Raw genomic sequence first — 12299 nt, forward strand, 5'->3', positions numbered from 1 at the left:
AATTTGTATATTTTATGCTTCAATTTGATATTTATATTGAAGTATATATTAATCCTTTCGTAATTTCAGTTTTACAATTTCAATGAATTGATGTGATGCGGGCAACCTTCCCACATCGGTGCCGCCCCCAGATGAAATTCGTTATAATATAATTGGAATTTTGACTTTTGTCTTAGACGGCATTTTACAAGTTGATTAATAAATAATAAATGCAATAATACATTAATTAATAAATATTTTTTTATAGAAATACGTTAGTTTTATTAAAAATTTAATCAATATTCGAACAAAATAAATATACGAATAAATCTAACTATATCGACAAACAGACCACAAAAGGGGATGAAGCTACTGAAGACAACCGACAAATCATAAATAAGAGTTAAGTGACGTGAGAAAATTATCTACAAACGCAAAACGCGTATCTAAATTGATTATAAAGTCCAAAACAGAGAAGATCAACATGATAATAAATAAGTGTTATCTTGATCAGTCGTGGCGATGTCAAATCCAATCTTAAGAAAAAAGATAAACGAAAACAACAACAAAAACACAAACTACCAAAAGACAAAGAAAAACGTGTCACAAATGTAGAGATAAAACGTACCATAAAAGCAGATAACATGACACAAAATATAAGTATTCTTATTAAAAAAAAAAAAAAGTAACCGATGGACGACAATCAACATCAAAATCAGTGTCACAACGAGTTAAATAAATTAAAAAAAATTGAAACAATCAATAAAATTAATACAAATTATAAAAAACAGAAAAATGAGTAGGAGGAGGAGGAGGAAAACGACTAAATTAATTAATAAATGTTAAATGTGATTATAAGATGTATCATACATGGGCAAAAGTATCAAAATAATGATGTGAGAATTTTAATTCCTAAAGTAATGTAGTCATCAGATTAATTTTGATATAGTGTGTTTTCTACAGGGTTTGGGATCTCTCGGGCGTCTTCAGAGGTGTTCATTGTTAGATGGATTTTCTAGGCGTCTTTAATGGGATTCTAGGAAAAAAATTGGCTATTTTACACAAATCACCTTAACAAAATTAATTACTTTTAGACACTCTTTAAGAATATTTTACGGATCTAGCATATTTTAAATACTTTCTATAAATTATTCATGCATTAAATTATATAATACAATTATATCTACCAATTACCACTTAACACTTTCTGATGCGTTTTGACCCTTTCAAATCCTATACGTATAGTATATTATAGGAAACTTTGAGGGTAAGTAATTTAAAATATAAATAATTTTAAAATATTACAGATCATCATCATTTTGAAAATAATTTTACAGAAAGACGCAGTACATGTGCCGCATAGGATTTTGAAAAATATTTATAAAAGTTTTATAACTAATATTTATTTTTCAAAATCCTATGTAGTGAATGTGTCGCGCCTTTCTGCAAAATTATTTTTCAAAATCCTAGAATATACTATACGTATAGGATTTTGAAAGTGTCAAAAACGCGTCATAAAATGTCAAGTAGTAATTGGTAGACATAATTGTATTGTATAATTTAATGCAGGAATAATTTTATAGAAAGTATTTAAAATATGCTAGATCCGTAAAAATTTCTTAACAATGCCTAACAATTAATTAATTTCTGTTAAGGTGATATGTGTGTGAAAATACCAAAAAAATTTTAAATGCTAAAGAGGATTTCCACAATTGAATTTACCCAAAGACTCCGAGAAATCTAATCTATCCCTGAAGACGTCGAAAAATCCTAAAATCCTATAAAAAAAAACATCCTATATCAAAAATTAATCGGGTGACTTTGGGGATTAAAAATTCCTATATCATTATTTGGACACTTTTGTCATCATACATGTGGACATTATTTCCAAGACAAATAAAATAGAATTATTCTGAAAACAATAGGGTGGATTTTCTGGAATAGGACAAAAGTGCCAATTTCCTAACACAGCATTATCAACTTAAACAAGGCTAAAACAGTCATTAAAAATATACCCTTTCCCTGGATTGATTCACGGATGAAGTGGAAGTGAAGACAAAAGGATCAAAATTTTCTCTCAGTTGAATGTTTCACGAGGGAAAGAGATTTGGTATAGCAAAGTAGAAATGAAAACAAAAGCAATGATTTACGCGATTCTACTAAACGTTCTTCTGTCAATAGCGTTGCCTGTTAGAGCTGATTACGTTAGACCTCAGCCTCGTAAAACTCTGCATTTTCCGTGGAACCCAAAGCACCCTTCTTTGCCTCAGCAGGCAACTTTCTGTATCTTATCTCTGAAAATTTGGTTTCTTTGTTGTCAATCAGATTCGATCCATCTTATTTTGTTTTTCTTGATCTGGGTCTTTCTTGAATTTTGCATTTCTGGGTTCATTTTTGTTGAAATGAAAAATCTTTATATACACACACACGTATATATATGTGGGAGTTTTGGGCTTGGTGTTTATGCTTGAGTGGGGATTTGTGACTAATTTTTATGTTTCTAGAAATGTATTTGCCTTAAAATAGTTAAATTTTGAGCTTTGATTTGTCTGTTTTACTGTCGTTTTATGGATTTTGTATTTCTGCTGCCTACAAAACTTAAAATTTAAGCTGACGGATTTGGTTGTTTCTGGAGTTGATTGGACCAGCTTGGTAAATTTGTAAATTTGTGTTATCTATCATGATAGATGTTCATGGTTAGTGTTTGAAACTTTCCCTGTAAGTTTTGAGGACATATTATCTAAAACTGAAGAATTCCGGTGTAAGGCATTACTATTACACATTCATGGATCAAACCAAAGTTATTCCTTCTCAAGGAGCAAAACAAACGGTTTGTTATAATTGTGATCAAACCAACTCTTACAACAAGAAGATTTTGGTTTCCGAAACTACTGTCTTTCGTGAGAAGGTTGGAATTCACCAATGAAGAGAAAATGGATACGTGTGTATTGCTATGAATGTACTTTAGTACTAGTTGATACTGTGTCTTTTTCTGGACAAAAATTTTCTTGTGCCAATTTAACTCTCTGTTAATTCTGTTAAGACGACCATGTTGCGATTTAGTTGAAATGCTTTGCGCTTGATGGACATGTGTTGCAGGTACACGTATCACTGGCGGGAGAAAATCACATGCGAGTCTTGGGTCACTGATGATAAATATGCTCCTTCGATTGTTGAATACGGAGCGTCACCTGGACAATACACGTTTTTGTCCCAAAGAGAAACCACCTCTTATAGATACCTGTTTTATAGCTCCGGTAAGATACACCACACTGTCATTGGGCCTCTGGAGCATGATACTGTTTTTTCTATCGGTGTGGAGGACAAGGTCCTGAATTTCAGCTCAAGACCCCTCCCGGACAATTTCCTGTTACTTTTGCTGTGGCTGGGGATTTAGGTCAAACTGGCTGGACTAAATCAACATAGACCACATCGACAAATGCAGCTATGATGTGCATCTACTTCCCGGGGACCTTTCGTATGCCGATGCATGCAGCATCGCTGGGATACCTTTGGTGAGCTGGTACAGCACTTGCGTGCTAGACCCTGGATGGTAACACAAGGCAACCACGAAAGGAGAAGATACCCTTTTTCACAGATGCATTTGCGTCTTATAATGCAAGATGGAAATGCCTTTTGAGGAAAGCGAATCAACCTCAAATCTTTATTATTTTTTGAAGTTGCAGGGGTCCATGTTGTCATGCTTGGTTCATATACGGATTACGATGAGCTTTCAGATCAATATAGCTGGTTGAAGGTAGATCTTCCTATCCTCTAACGGTTGATGATCAATATAGTATGCAACTCGATCACGGTTATGATGAAATTCAATTGTTTATTTCACTGACAAACTTCTTGTCTTTTTAAATCTGCAGGCTGATCTTTCAAAGGTGGACCGAAAAAAGACACCCTGGTTAGTTGTGTTATTCCATGCTCCTTGGTACAATAGCAACCATGCTCATCAAGGTGAAGGGGATGGGATGATGGCATCCATGGAACCGCTGCTTTATGTTGCTGGTGTTGATTTAGTACTTACTGGTCATGTGCATGCTTACGAGCGCTCCGTATGTCCCTACCGACCTAGCTATGTTTCTATTTTTGTATCGTACCATTATTCGATGGATATATGACGTTTTGTTCTATACTTGACAGAAACGTGTTAACAATGGAAAATCAGATCCTTGTGTGTGCTGTTCATTACCATCGGAGATGGAGGCAACAGAGAAGGTTTAGCTCAAAAGTATGTCTTCTTCCATGGATTTTTTTTTATTTCTGGAGATCAAATTGCTTAAAATTAACATCCTTTTATCTTGCGTGTTCTAATGATTTTTGAGTATATATTTGAGCTTACCTTAATGATTAGTGAAACTTAAAGCAAAGTGTAGTGGAATATGATTCTTATTAAACATACTTACAGGTATATACACCCAACGCCTGAGTGGTCAGTGTTCCGCGAAGCAAGCTTTGGTCATGGTGAGCTCAAGATAGTGAATTCAAACCCATGCATTTTGGAGTTGGCACCGGAATGACGATGATGAACCAGTGAGGTCTGATCAGATTTGATAACCTCTCATCGGTTCCAGATGTCTAGAAGAAAGGTTATGAATCAAGGAAAATTCCTTTTCCCCTTAGACCACTTGATCAACTCCCCTAGATTTGATGTGTGTATGTGTGTGTATATTGTAGTCATGGTTTCGGTTAGCAAAAATGCTCATTCTTGTCATAGAATTGAGCATACAGGTCATTTTCTTTCTAGTTCTCATGTAATGCTTATATGTAACTTTCACTAGATGAAGACGTTTCGCATAAGATGATATGGTTCTCTGTGTGTTCTGATACCCCCTATGTATCACTTAAGCACCATTTTCTCGGACTAATTGTTTCAGTATATCTGTGCAATCTTCATTTTTTTTTGCTGCAAAAGCATTAAGTATTATATTAAGATACCAGACAACATATAAATCAAGACTCAAAAGTTATTTATTTATTTATTTTACAAATAATCAACAAAACAAGAACCAGATTGTAGACACTAATTTCCGTCCATACATTTTTTTTCATTTTATACATATATACACATATATATATTATCTAGTTTGCAAATTGTTTTTGAAAATACATATATAATATATAGTTTTTAAAATATTTTTTGAAAATATGTATATTATATAGTTTTTAAAACATTTTTGAAAATTATATAATATATAGTTTTTGAAAACGTTTTTAAAATATATATAATATATAGTTTTGAAACGTTATGAAAACATTTATATATATATAATTTTTAAATCATTTGAAATATATATATATAGTTTTTTTAAAACATTTTAAAAACTTATATATTATATGTTTTTGAAAACGTTTATATATATAATATTGTTATTATTTATTTTTATTTTTATTTTATTTATTTCTCATTTATTTTTATTTTCTGTCCAGGGTCCATGTTCAAGAATCCAGTCCAAATTGGGCCTGAACTAGCCCAACAAGGGATTAGGGTTCCCAGCTTTCAGTCACCGAGCATCAGGGAGCCAAACGGTCAACAGTGCCAACGGCCGGCCGAGATCCCCGGGACTGACCCATCCTGGGATGACCGGCCAACAACCACGATCCCGAGATCGTCGGGACTCACAAGGCCATGGGGGTTATAAAAAACCACGACCCACACGGTACTCTCGGGGGGGGGGGGGGAGAGGTCCAAAATACATCATCAACAGTACACAGAACCCATCAGGGATCGAACCAGTACCAAACCACAAGCAAACCAAATCAAGTCCACAAAAAAACCGAGGATCAAGACCCACGACGAACACAGTAAACATCAACCATCACACTACGAACGAGAACCCAACACTACAGAGAGATATCAACAGTACCCAACATCGGACAGAAAAACAAAGCAAATATCAAAATATAAACTCAAAGGCCGAAGCCCCAGCGAAAATCTAAGCAAGTAAAAAAACCGAGGCAAAGCCAAGCAAAGAAATCGAAGAACCAACCAGGAAGGCGACGAATTCTCGCCCCAAAGAGTAAGGATCGAGGCTTTCAAGGCTATCTACTCCGATCTAGTGTCGTTTTCACTGTTTCGAGGGCAGATTCGACATCGGGGTCGAGAGGAGGCTATCGGTTGTGTTTGGGTTAGTTCCCAGTCACCGGCGCCTCCGTGCGTCGCTGCTTGCAGTCGCGGCTCCGCCACCGTTTCCTCTCTCCGACGAGGGAGGGGGAGAGAGTTCTGAACTCCTTTTTTTCTTTCTGGAGTGAAGAAGAAGAAAATGAAGAGAGTAAAGGAAAAGTGGGCCTCGTTTGGATTTAAGTACTAGAACCAAAACGGTGTCGTTTTGGCACCAGATGAAACGGCGCCGTTTTACGAGGGGCCATTGTGCAATTATGGGATTGTTAATTCTCCTCGTTTGGATTTAAGTACTAGAACCAAAACGGTGTCGTTTGGCACCAGATGAAACGGCGCCGTTTTACGAGGGGCCATTGTGCAATTATGGGATTGTTAAATTCTCTCCACCGTCTCTAATGGTTTGAATCGCATTTCAATCTAGTCACCATTTGTAATTTGACCCTGAATTTACAATTCAATTAATTTGGTCACTGTTTTTTATTTGTGAATTAGCTCCTAACTTTTTACTCTCTTTTTTTGCAGTCCATTTTAATACAATTTAGCCCGTCAATTCCATTTTTTTATTTTATTTTTTAATTTTATTTTTTTTGGTCCCCCTAAGTCTCATTTTATTTTATCGCTATTATATTAGTATTTTCCTTCATATTTTTTTATTTATTACTTTTAAACTTTACCCTTTCTTTCCCTTTTACTAATTTTAATTTTATCTATCATATTTTTCTATCCTCTTTGACTTATTTATTTTTCACTTATTAATTTTTTCCCCTTTCTTTTGACTTGTTATTATTTTTTCGATTCATTTAATATTTTTTATTGTTTTTTTCTAACATTTTTGTTTCTTCTTTTAGAAGAATTTCAACCGATCAAAGGTAAGCAATTCGAATCGAGTAATTTAAATTTAAATTTTTAATTTTTCACAATCAAGACAACCGATAAATTAATTGGTACCGAAAGGGCGGTTCAAGGGTGCTAATCCTTCCTTAACCGTAACCGACTCCCGAACCCGACACGTCTCTGGTACAACGCAGATCAGGTAAGATGGTGTCCGACCCACCTAAATTCGTTTTAAAGTGGTCGGTGGCGACTCTAATCAGCTCATTTCAAGTCGAAGCCCAATTCCGGGGCCTAACCGAAAGACGGTTACGACAGCTTGGCGACTCCGCTGGGGAAAGGTAAGTGAGTCATGCCAGAATTAATTTCCGGTTGTCTTTTTATGCGAAAATTGTAAATTTTAATTTTAATTTATTTATTCGATTCCATTTATTTACCTTTGATTATCTTTCAAGTAAATAGTTGTACTGACATTTTTTAATGATTTCAGATCTTCAAAAGTTTCCATCTCTGGCTCTATACCCGAGCTCCGAACCCTTTTAAGTGGGGGTAAAAGCGACGCCTTCGTGTGAATTTATTCACCGTATGGACCTAGCAAGTAACCTTCGGGATTCATATACCTTATGCCTTCGTGTGAATTTATTCTCCGTATGGGCATAAGGGAATGTTTCCTCTCGAGTTTAACTTAGTCCACACAAGCTTATAATGGGCTTAGGACTAAGGGTCTGGCAAGCCCAAGGGGGCACCAGCAAGGAGAACTCGAGTACCTTTTAGAACCGAAACCGGGAGAGTACATGGAATTAGAGCCACACCCCAAAACCTCATTCCAAACCTTATGCTGCTTTCTTCTACTTACTTTCTGTTCAAAAACATGCGAACTAGATAAATATGCGGTTAGGATTTGTTTGAAATTAGCATGCGGGATAGAGATCATGTCCGGGTAAGAATAATAAGCATGTGGGGTAGATATCATGTGGAGTAGAACTTTTCATTTTTATCATTTTTTTATTATTATCTTTATCTCACTAATTTTTTCCTCCTTTCATTTTTTCTTTGGCATTTTTTTATCATCTGCATCCTTAAAACGAGGTGTTGATCCACCAAAAATGTGTTTGTTAAACGTAAATAATCTAAATTAATGGACAAAGGGGTTATAATACAAAGAGATAAAAAGCTCATAAGTCCAACCGTGATCAAAGAATACTCAGAGGCAAATGTTGCAGGGGCAAGACGGGAAATGGTTACTGACCCGGAGAGTCCTTTCGAAAACTACGAGAACAAGATGGTGAAACCCTAGCTAAGCTGGAGACCATTATTGACGAATTCCAAAAACGAGTCGGCAAACTTCGGATGGAGGGCTCCAATGGCACTTTCGTTGGAATGAGCTCGCATAGAGTGAAGGCCGGAGATGCAGTCATTCGAGACCTTTTTGGGGCAAGCAACTCGTCACCCGCACAAGTTTAGCCAAAGGAGATGGAATGGTTCGACAGGATATTCAACCGGTGAAAAAGCGGAAGACAAATCAACTTTCCAAAGGCTGTGCAGGATCTATACCATCAAAAAAGTTTTGTCTCTTCAGACGTAACATTTTGTCCCCAATAAGGATTATTCAGAATAATCACATTTTTCGGATCATGCCTCGAACATTTCATGCATCATGCATTCAGACATATTGTGCATTTTGTTATTTTTTTTTACATTCGCATTATTATTCCGTTTTTTATTTACATTCACATGTCTCATCAAAAATGAGAACATTTCGATCTATGACATATAAAGAGCTTTACCAACAGTTGTTTGATGCACACGTGGTGTCACCATATCCAGAGAAATCCATGAAGCCCCGTACCTCAGGTAGTATGATGAGAACGCTCATTGCGAAAATCATAGCGGAGTCTCAGGGTGCACTATCGAGAATTACTCCACAATCAAGAGAATCATACAGAAAATACGTAACAAGAATCGGATCGACTTCAACAACTTCGGGGCATCCAAGTGAGAAAAGATCATTTCATCATTGAGGCATTCTGTTTTTGTGTTTTAATTATTTCTCAAGTTTTTGTAAGGACTTTTAAATAAATTTATGTTGCTTTAATGATAGCGAGCAATGAATCACATTTGCAAACTTGCAATTCTTTCAATATCATCTGAATTAAGAAACTCTGTAAATGGTTTAAAGTTACAGATCTTTGACGAAGTATCATGATTTAAAGCAATGACTTTTGACCTTACCCAGAATATACCTCAAACACCGTACCCTGCTCTTGCAGTTAATCAATAAAACATTTTCCTTTCATATGGTGCGAACAACATGGGGCATCCTTCTGCATATGACATTACTATGCTTTTTATTTAAGACGTTCAATGATGATCACACGATCATAGAACGATCTTCACAGATGGAATAGTCACTAGGTGAATCTAGTTTAGGCCAGTTGCTTGAAAATTAAACTCTAAAGATGAGATTCCTTGACTTTCAAAAACACCTATACTATGACAGGTTCTTCTTGACAATCTTAAGAAATTAAATCCGTAAAAACTGAGCTATTCCGCTAAGGCAATTGGTTATAAAGGAAACTTGAAAGCCCTGGCTTTATGAGTAGATTACGTTCAAACCATGACGTTGCTCGGACACTTGGCAATTCGGTGTTTGCTCCACTGCTTTTGTCAGGCTGAAGACTCTGTGATGAGATGAACCCTTCAGTTAACTTGATAAGAGTGATATTAAGCTGTCCCACTAAAGCAATTGGTTAAAAAGCCCGACTTTATGGATAATATTCAGCTAACATGATAAAGGTGTTTACATATTGGGCTGCCCTCTAGAGCAATTGGTTTAAACGCCCCGGCTTTATGGATTTAGCTAGCTAGATAATGGCAATATTAAATAAGAAGTTTCGGTAAAATGGACTAAGGGAGTTAAAGAACACCTGTTATAGTCAACTTCACACGAGCGCTCAAGGATTTATTTTAGACCGATATTTCTACTACCTTTGTTAGATGAGCCTACAAAACTTGAAAAAATGGAAGATTTCGGAGAACGAAATAGAAGGTCTAGTAATCGATAATGCTAGTTGCGTCCTTTTGTCCGCATCTCATGTTTACAATTTGATTCAATTACGAACAATATTTTACAGAATTTTCATCCTTTTCCCTCCTAAAACAAGAAAAAAGGAGAAAACATTTTCAAACAGGACAGTCTCAGGTATGAAAGGTCTGTAAAGCCAAAGCCCGGAAAAGAGAATGGGGCACGATCGATTCTAAGGACCAGATTGGCAGACAAAGCACGAGACTCAATCCAAGAGATAAAACATAACTCATTCATGTTACATGCATCTCAGACATACTTAGGTGCATCACATTAATCATTTTAGCATACATAATTTTTGCAGCTTTAGAGTCAAGCTTCGACTTCAGGATGAAGGCTACTCGACTTGTAAACGCCTTTAAAGAACGATGGTGGTTGCTTAACTCGGCGGTAATAAGCTATACCTCAACCGACTTGAATCTCAGAACCAATTTCAGATAGGTTCGAGAACCAGTTCAAAATAAGTCGAGTTCGACTCAAACTCAACCAGGAGCAGCATGTTTCCAGTTGACACTTTCAAGCCAGATTTCAATTCCACGACGGAAGACATCTGGCTCACAAATTTGGCGAAAGGGGCCATCATTCATTTAAAGGAAATTTACAGCACAAATTAAGTCAAGAAAAGTTGTCTGTCAACAAACAACTTTCCAATTTCATTCAGAGTCTATTTCAACTTCCAGCGAAGAAAATTGGACTCGAAACGACACAATTAGCGAGAGTAGATTTCAACTTCACGACGAAGGATATCTAGCTCAAGGCCAAACTTTACAACGAATGGGTCATCTATGGTTCAACTTCATGACGAAGGGATCGTGTCCACCCGCAACATACAATACTGGGAAGGATATTTAAGTTAGGGCTCAACTTCACAACGAAAAGGCCATCCACGATTTCAACTCCATGACGGAGGATATCGTACCCACACACCCGCGATTTCAACTCCACGACGGAGGATATCGTGCCACTCGAGACAACACAAGTTCAACTTCACGACGATGGGACCGGCTAATTGTCATAAACAATTTTCCAATTTCAACTTCACAACGAAGGATATTGGACTCCAGACAATGCAAGTTCAACTTCACGACGGAGGGACCGTGGTTGTCAATAAACAATTTCCCAATTTCAACTTTGCAATGAAGGATATTGGACTCCAGACAACGCAAGTTCAACTTCACAACGAAGGGACGTGGTTGTCAATAAACAATTCCCAATTTCAACTTCGCAACGAAGGCTATTGGACTCCAGACAACGCAAGTTCAACTTCACGACGAAGGGACCGCTGGTTGTCAATAAACAATTTCCCAATTTTAACTTCGCAACGAAGGATATTGGACTCCAGACAACGCAAGTTCAACTTCACGACAAAGGGACGCTGGTTGTCAATAAACCAATTTCCCAATTTCAATCACACAAAGGATATTGGACTCCAGACAACGCAAGTTCAACTTCACGACGACTTCACGACGAAGAGACCGCTGGTTGTCAATAAACAATTTCCCAATTTCAACTTCGCAACGAAGGATATTGGACTCCAGACAACGCAAGTTCAACTTCATGACGAAGGGACCGCTGGTTGTCAATAAACAATTTCCCAATTTTAACTTCGCAACGAAGGATATTGGACTCCAGACAACGCAAGTTCAACTTCACGACGAAGGGACCGCTGGTTGTCAATAAACAATTTCCCAATTTCAACTTCACAACGAAGGATATTGGACTCCAGACAACGCAAGTTCAACTTCACGACGAAGGGACCGCTGGTTGTCAATAAACAATTTCCAATTTCAACTTCGCAACGAAGGATATTGGACTCCAGACAATGCAAGTTCAACTTCACGACGAAGGGACCGCTTTGTCAATAAACAATTTCCCAATTTCAACTTCGCAACGAAGGATATTGGACTCCAGACAACGCAAGTTCAACTTCACGACGAAGGGACCGCTGGTTGTCAATAAACAATTTCCCAATTTCAACTTCGCAACGAAGGATTTGGACTCCAGACAACGCAAGTTCAACTTCACGACGAAGGGACCGCTGGTTGTCAATAAACAATTTCCCAATTTCAACTTCGCAACGAAGGATATTGGACTCCAGACAACGCAAGTTCAACTTCACGACGAAGGGACCGCTGGTTGTCAATAAACAATTTCCCAATTTCAACTTCGCAACGAAGGATATTGGACTCCAGATAACGCAAGTTCAACTTCACGACAAAGGGACCGCTGGTTATCAATAAACAATTTCCCAATTTCAACTTCACAACGAATGAT

The 12299-nt window shown here is 37.0% G+C and overlaps 1 pseudogene; it reads left to right on the forward strand.

Moving 5' to 3' along the window:
• The first annotated feature begins 1961 nt into the window (after positions 1 to 1961).
• LOC120164649 lies at positions 1962 to 4818 on the forward strand (annotated as a pseudogene).
• The last annotated feature ends 7481 nt before the right edge of the window (positions 4819 to 12299 follow it).

This window comes from Hibiscus syriacus, unplaced genomic scaffold (genome assembly GCF_006381635.1).
Source record: "Hibiscus syriacus cultivar Baekdansim isolate YM2019G1 unplaced genomic scaffold, ASM638163v2 tig00111540_pilon, whole genome shotgun sequence".
Lineage (NCBI taxonomy): Eukaryota > Viridiplantae > Streptophyta > Magnoliopsida > Malvales > Malvaceae > Hibiscus > Hibiscus syriacus.